Source organism: Notamacropus eugenii, chromosome 4, assembly GCF_028372415.1.
Source record: "Notamacropus eugenii isolate mMacEug1 chromosome 4, mMacEug1.pri_v2, whole genome shotgun sequence".
Classification (NCBI taxonomy): Eukaryota; Metazoa; Chordata; class Mammalia; order Diprotodontia; family Macropodidae; genus Notamacropus; species Notamacropus eugenii.
In genome coordinates this window covers 217,808,418-217,816,498 of record NC_092875.1, presented here as the reverse complement: position 1 = coordinate 217,816,498, position 8,081 = coordinate 217,808,418, and the positions used below count along the sequence as shown (strand labels likewise).

Genomic DNA, 8,081 nt, shown 5'->3' with positions numbered 1-8,081 from the left:
GTATATACATGTGTGTGTACTCTAACTAATGTAATACTGAAAAAGTCTCATGAATTACAAATATCATTTTTCCATGTAGAAATATAAACAGTTCAGCTTTAATGAGTACCTTATGACTTCTCTTTCCTGTTTACCTTTTCATGTTTCTCTTGATTCTTGCATTTGAAAGTCAAATTTTCTATTCCACTCTGGTCTTTTCAACAAGAATGCTTGGAAGTCCTCTATTTCATTGAAATTCCATTTTTCCCCGAAGTATTATGCTTACTTTTGCTGGGTAGATGATTCTTGGTTTTAATCCTACCTCCTTTAACCTCTGGAATATCATTTTCCAAGCCCTCTGGTACCTTAGTGTAGAAGCTGTTAAATCCTGTTTTTCTCATTTTATTTCCACAAGACTTGAATTGTTTCCTTCTGATTGCTTGTAATATTTTCTCCCTTACCTGAGAACTCTGGAATTTGGCTATAATATTCCTGGGAATTGTCCTTTTGGGGTCTCTTTCAGGGGTTGGTCAGTGAATTTTTCCCATGTCTATTTTGCCCCATGGTTCTAGAGTATCAGGGCAGTTTTCCTTGATAATTACTTGGAAGATGATGTCTAGAGTCTTTTTTTTAAACATGGTTTTCAGGTGGACCAATAATTTTAAAATTATCTCTCCTGCATCTATTTTCTAGGTCAATTGTTTTTCCAATGAGCTATTTCACATGGTCTTCTATTTTTTTGTTGTTGTTGTTCTTTTGGTTTTGTTTTATAATTTCTTGATTTCTCACAAAGTCATTAGCTTTCACCTGCTCCATTCTAATTTTTTAAGAACTATTTTCTTTTTTTGGGAGGGGAGGATTCCCATGATTATTGGAAAGAAGGTAAAAGTAAACATTAAACAGCTTCTCTTGGTGTTTTGAAGTTCATCCCAATTGTGGTCTGAGTAACTTGCAGGTTGGACAAAGTGCCAAAGTCCAGGAGTTTCAACGTTTCCCTGGTATCAGGATCCACTTCAATGATTTCCTGATCCAAAGCAGAGACCTCAAGGACATAGTTATTCTTCCTTTCTCTTTCTTCTTCCTGCAGTTTGGTGGAGATAGTTCTCCTGGGGCCTCTCTGGATCCACTTCAGCAGATGAGTGACACATCCCATGATCTTGTTGCGGAGCTTTTGCTGGGAATGATGGTGATCACCTCGCACACACACACTTGTTGGTGTGGAAGTCATTGCCCAGGTTCGTGTAATACTTTTTGATGATGACTCATGCCACCTTCTTCTCGGTCTTGGTGCTAACACGACCCATGTTGGCTCTGGAGGGTGAAGGGAGGAGAATTATTTTTTTCAGTGAGCTTTTCAACTTCCTTTTCCATTTGGCCCATTCTGCTTTTTAAGTTTTTCTTGTCCTCATTTTCTTTTTGGACCTTTTTGCCACTTGGGTTAGTCTATTTTTAAGGCATTATTTTCTTGAGCATTTTTGAGAGGTCTCCTTTAGCAACCTGTTGGATCATTTTTCATGGTTTTCTTGCATCACTCTCATTTTTCTTCCCAATTTTTCCTCCACCTCTCTTGCTTGATTTTCAAAATCCTTTTTCAGTTCTTTCATGGCCTAAGGCCATTTCATTTGTTTTTTGGAGGCTTTTGATGTAGGAGCTTTGACCTTGTTGTCTTCCTCTGACTGTATGCTTTGATATTCCTCCTTCCAAAGAATGGAAGAAAATACCTTTTCACAAAGAAATTAGCCTTCTATTGTCTCATTTTTCACCATTTGGGGCATTTTCCCAGCCCATTACTTGGCTTTTGAGCTCTTTGTCAAGTGAAGGGTATGCTACCTAAGGCTTCTGAGATTTTGTGCAGCTATTCTCCTGAGGTATCTCTAGTGACCTGTAAGTTCTCAGTTCCTTGAAAGTGGCATGATCAAGGGACAAGTGTTTACTCCTTTCCTGGTTTCTACTCTGGTCTGTGAGTAACCACAAGTACTCTTTTCTGCTCTGGAAGTGTAAGTAGAATTCCCTCTCCATAGCCACCACCAGCTCTGCCACATCAACACTCCTCCTTGCTCTAGGACCCCTATTCAGGACTGATAGCAGATCAGCTGCTCCATTCCCCCCTGTTTGGAGGCCAAGAACTCCAGAAGCTGCAGCTGCTGCAGCAGTGACTGTCATTACCTTAGAACTGGGTCTGGAGCTGAGGCTTGACCATATTCCCCTCTCACCCAGGTGAAAGAACTTTCTCACTGATGTTTGAAGCTGTCTTTGACATTTGTGTCTTGAAAAATCTGGAAACCCACAGCAACTTCCCATGATTCAGTGCCCTGAAGCCTCCTCCAGTCCCCTCTGTGCAGGCGCAGCCTGTGTTGGGCTGAGCTCTGATCCAATCCTGGTGCAATAGACCCTTCCTGTCAGCCTTCCAAGTTGTCTTTGACTGGAAATCTGTTTCACTCTGTCATTTTGTGGCTTCTGCTCCTCTAGAATTTGTTTAGAGTCATTTTTAGGTACTTTCAGGGCTTTCAGGGGATTGTTTGAGGAGGTTCATATTTCTACTCTATACATCTTTACTTTTATATAAAAGTCATTTATATAATGTTCATTTGGTATTTAAACAATGTATTTGGTATTTAAGCAAATAATGTAAATAAAGAAGTGGAGCAAGTGAACATCATTCAGATCTAAACCCCAATGATTACAATTTCCAATATATCATGCAAACAACACATTTCTGTAACACCAACATCACATCAATGTGAAACATCCTGCCATCAAATGAATTTCACATAAACATAAAATATCATTTCAATATTACACAAACACCCAGACAAAAAAACCAAAGAACACAATAATAACTGGTGCTTAGATCCTAATGCTAATACTCCTCCCCTTACCTCCCCCTTTACTCATTTTGATGCTGTTACTATACAAAAACTGCAAGTATTTACTTCATGGACCCAAAAACTTCAGTCAATAACTCTAGTTATTAACTTTCATCATTATCTTGGAGCAATCAATATATTGTTTTATGTTGAGGTCATGTATCAGATCACTGTTGTTGGCTGAGTAAAAGGAAAAGCAGTTGACATAGAATAGTGAGGAGCCATGAAGGGTGTATGAGGAAGTAAAGATTATGTTTTAGGGAGTAAATCACTAAACATTTTCTTCCTTTTGTAAGTGAAGAAAGCCTCAGTAATTTTCCATTCAGCCACTAAAGTGGTTTTCCTAAAACATAGATCTTCTCATGTTACCACCACCCCCACTAAAAAAACTTCTGTGGCTTCCTATTGTTTCCAATCAAAAATACAAAATGCTCTGTTTGACTTTCAAAACCTTTCATAATGTAGGCCCTTGTCCTACCTTTCTACTCTTCTTATATCTTGTTCCCCAACATGTACTCTCTTTGCATCCTAAATGTTTAATACAGTGCCTAGTACATAGCAGGTATAGCAAGTACTTAATGAATTTTTATTGAATTGAATAAATGAGTAAATTTTCTTAAATAAGCATTGGCTATCCTTTTACAACACCGCACTTCTTAGATTCATGCCAATAAAATGACATAACATTGCCTTAAAATTTAACTTCATAAATAAACACATACACACACCTACACTACACATACATCTCTACACATGTATGTATATATGTGTATATTTATATATATGTGTATGAATATATATACATATATATTTATACATATACATGTGTGTATCTTCATGTACAGTGTTTATTGATCTTGTCCTTTGGCATGGGAAATATCAAGGATTTTCACTGTTATCAACTCTATTACTGAGAATATTTATTTTACAAAAGGTTCAGGGTAATGGATGTCAAGCTTGGGTATCTACTTCCTAGTTATATCCATGGCAAGAAGACAATACTTTGACAATTTGAGGTGGTTTATGCAAAATGACTTTTCTCAATTAGTGAATTTGTCATTTTTCTTGTCCATTTTATGATTCTCTTACTAGTATTTTCTCCAACTTTTTAGCTAAAACATTTTTAGCAAATCAAACTCTGGAAAATGTTCACCTATGACAGTTTCTTCTGATAACATAAGTCAGCACTAATATTAAGCTGCTACTTCTTCAGGGTTTTAGTGGTTACCACTAAAGATATAACTTCCAGTTCCATCTCCTTCTGTTCACAACAAAATACTGATCTGAGACCATGTCATTTCACTTATCTCTTAAATATGTTAGGTATAGACAGATTAATTGACATAGTACTTACATCTCTGCAAAGGGATAGAGAGGACTATTAAAAAATGGAGGATTCTTTCAATTTCAAAGAAGGAAGGAAAATTCATTTCCTCCAATGGTCAAATGTAAGCATTGGAGAGTGGTTTTGCAGTCCTGTTTCTTTCATCTGTGCATTGTTCTTAGAAATCATTTCTCAGATGATGAAAGAAAACAATCTGAAGGGCACTGACTCTTGAAGGGATATTGAGGGGCCCCTTTATATTAAGCTACACTTACTGGCAGACAGAGGATACAGTGACTTTTGAGGTATTATTTGAATTAAAAATTCCAATTAAAAATTTATTCCAAATAAAACTACGATGGTGCTTAAAGTTTCTAACACTGTTATCCCTTCTCTTAAGAAGCATTAAAGTTTGATCCTGTAATAGTAATTTAAATGGAAAGATCTTTCTCATTCATCAGTAGGTCCATATGATATACTTAAATCACCTGGAACCCTAAGTCACATCTAGTGGGAGGAACTTGCTGAACAGGCAGGAAGGGTGGAACATAAGTGGGAGGAAGTGAGTTAAGTATGGTCAGGGCAGAGAAGAGAGGACACAGATTGGCAGGGAGGCACAACAAGGCTCACGATAGTGACTGTTTGTTTTTGAAAAGGCCCTGACAGGGGAAGGAGGAGGCTTGAGAATGGCTCTGCATCCTGTGGTGATCATATTTATTAGCTTCTTGGTCACCATGACAGATTTTGCTTTCCGGTTGTGGGATTTGGCTTTCAGGTGTCTAAGTAAATGTGTTTTTTCTGCCTTTTCTACCTCTTTTGTATTTTGCAATTGAGAACTACGCTGGCTAATTCATAGTCACCCCAATGACTGTGAACATTGCCTTGGTGATACAAAGCCTTACGACATTAACTGAATAAAAATTTCATTAACTAAAAATGATGAATGTATTGTCTAGTTGATGCTTTATCAGTGATTAGTTTTCCACATTAATCCATCCCATTAATACATCTCTAGACAAAGAGGAGTAATAATACACACATGATGGTTTTGCTCTGGTCAAGGGAGCAGGGTGCTGACCAGAACATGTGACACACAATACAGTGGTAGTGGTAATGGATGTGGTGGTAGTGGGGCAATAGGTAGAGGGTGAGGGCATTCTATACTTGAAAAGCAGAGCAGTTAGTGTAAGGCTCCCTCACCACTTTTCCACTGCCATGTTGCCATGTAACTATAGTGTGAATCAGTCATTGTACAGCTAAATTTACATTTTGTTCCACCAGATAATATTATGTGCCTGGTGGAAGGCAGTAGGTGTTGGTGGTGGGTCTTTAACTAGGGGCCTTCTCATGCTTAAAGGACAACTATAAATCATTAATTACAAGGACAAAGTTGATTCTGTATATCTTTTATTTCTCTTAATATGCAAATCTAGGGAGGAATTGCTTTTTAAAGAATTCTTTCCTTTTTTTTTACAGTACCCTATGATTTCAAATACAGTGTTAAATCATGTAAGGTCATTGAATAACATACTTATTTTAAAGTGATTGGAAGGAATAACTAGTTAAACTCTGTGAAAAATTTCAGAAGAAAAAAATGTATAGTGGTTTTCTTAAATTAGATTTTCTATTTTACTGAGCAAAAACTTAGTTTTGTGTGTGTGTGGTTTTCGTATTTTTTTTTAAATTAAATCTGCTGGAATCTTTCATCCAGATTCTTAAGCTTAAGATAACAGAAAATTTGATTCATTATCTTTCTCTTTTCTGAATTCCCATCACATATTGTGTCTCTCTTAAAGCAGTTCTCACAGCCTTCTTTATGTCTTATGTCCTTATGTCCTTACCCTTTACTGGGTTGTAAGCATCTTAAAGACAAGGCACTTATCTTTGTTGTATCTCTTTCCCTACCAGCATAGTTGTTCCCATTAAACATTCAACAACAACAACAACAACAACAACAAAGAGAGTTAATCAACGAATGATGCATTGATTTTGTGAATTTTTAGTCACTGCACTTTTAGTAACTTTGACATGTCATTCAAATAGTTTCCAAGGGATTTGAATTGAGAGCTTTGGATTGGAACTCTGGCTCCTTCATTTTCCCTCTTTATGTCTCAGTTTTACCATGTGGATTAGGAGAGTGATGGACTAGTGGATTTCACAGGTTATTCTTAATTTATAATGATGATTTGATGAATCTCAGAAGTAAGAAGACTAGAAATAAGTTAATTTGAAATTTGGTACATTTATTGATAGAGTTACTATTTCATAGTGAATAGAAGACTAACCTTTGAGTCAGGAAGACCTACCTTCAAGTCTTGCATATGATTTATTCTGAATGCTTGATTACAGAGAAGTCACCACCACGGTCTACTCAGTAAGATTACAAATTGTGGAATACTTTTTAATTTGCATTAATAGAGAGGATTCTTCATCAGGAGCTCTCTGCAATGATGCAATGGAAGCAAATGGTCTTTGATGTCATTTTTTTCCTCATTAAAATGTGACCATTTTCCCCAAAACTATCCTAACATATTGAATGAGTCTGAGTTCTAAAGCTTTTTATGCCTATGATCTTAACAGTTTGTCCCTTCTCCAGCACTTATACCCTAATTTTCTGGTTCTTTGATGGCCTACTTTTTCCTTTTTTAACCTCATGTTGTACACAACTCCCACTACAAAGTATACCCATTCAACAAGAACTTTTCACCAAAATTTCAAGGAAGGAGAGAGTGAACTACCAAGCATTCTGTCATTAAACTGTTCCTGCTAACAGCCCCTCACTAATACCTGTCTGGCTTTGCAGTCATTCCTTAGAGGAGGTTACATGGGAACTCCCAGTGTTTAGCTGACCTATGGAAAAGAGTCCCTCTAAAAGAGAATTTTATCAATACAAGAAATGTCTAATCCCAGGACTATGAGTTTACTCCTTACATTTGCTAGGAACCAATGTCAGTGCCAAAAAGTTCATAGTTTTAAAGTTGTAAGTGACTTTAGTGGTCACCTACTCCCACTCTTTTCATTTGACAGATTATAAAGCTGAATGAGGTAAAAAGAGGTTACATGACTTACTACACAAGTATTAAAAGCAGAACCAGAATACAAATCTTCATTTTCTAATCCTAGGTCTCTTTCTCCTTCCAAGATAACCTTCTGCTCACTGGCTTTACCCATTGGTATCCTAGTAGAAAGAGTTTGGAGGTCTTCTGATTGAATCCCCTTACTTTGTAAATGGGAGAATGAGGACAAGAGAAGTACAGTAGCTTGTTCAGGGTTAAACTTATGTGCAGTGATAGTACTTGGAAATGGGATTGGGACTGGATCCTCTAATTCCAAATGCATTGCTCATCTCACTGTACTTCAATAACTCCTTCATTAATTAATATTTCTTATAATGGAATGCCACTCAGCAAAATCTTTGAAACAAAAGGTTATAGGTAGGGCAGAGTGGGAGGGGGATACTGGACAACACTCTTATCTGAGTTCTCCAAGAAGATAAGGTGATTGTTTCTATTTATGTAAGAATTATTGATAAAAATAGAAGAAGAAAAAAGCAATTGTGAGAAAGTCCATGGGGGGGGGGGGAATCAAACAGAATCTAGAGGAAAGGAAAAGGGAAAAATAATTGAATTGATACTTATTTGAATGAGTTACCAGAAAAAAATATATCATTCATTAGAACAAAAAGTAGAATGATAGGGAGAGAATATATTGGACCACACTCTTCTATGGAAATGGAGAAGAAATTTTCAGTCATCTAGTATTTATTAAGTACTTACTATGTTCTTCATGAAGAGTCAGACATCACTGAAATGGCTAAAGAACAACAAATGCTGTTTACTAAGTGCTGGGAATCCAAATAAATGCAAAAGACAGCCTCTGCTCTCAATTTACAGTATGCTTGGGAGATAAGG

The 8,081-nt window shown here is 36.7% G+C and overlaps 1 pseudogene; it reads right to left on the bottom strand.

The window, feature by feature from the left end:
• Positions 1-874: 874 nt before the first annotated feature.
• Positions 875-1,283, bottom strand: LOC140498345 (small ribosomal subunit protein eS17-like; annotated as a pseudogene).
• Positions 1,284-8,081: the final 6,798 nt, after the last annotated feature.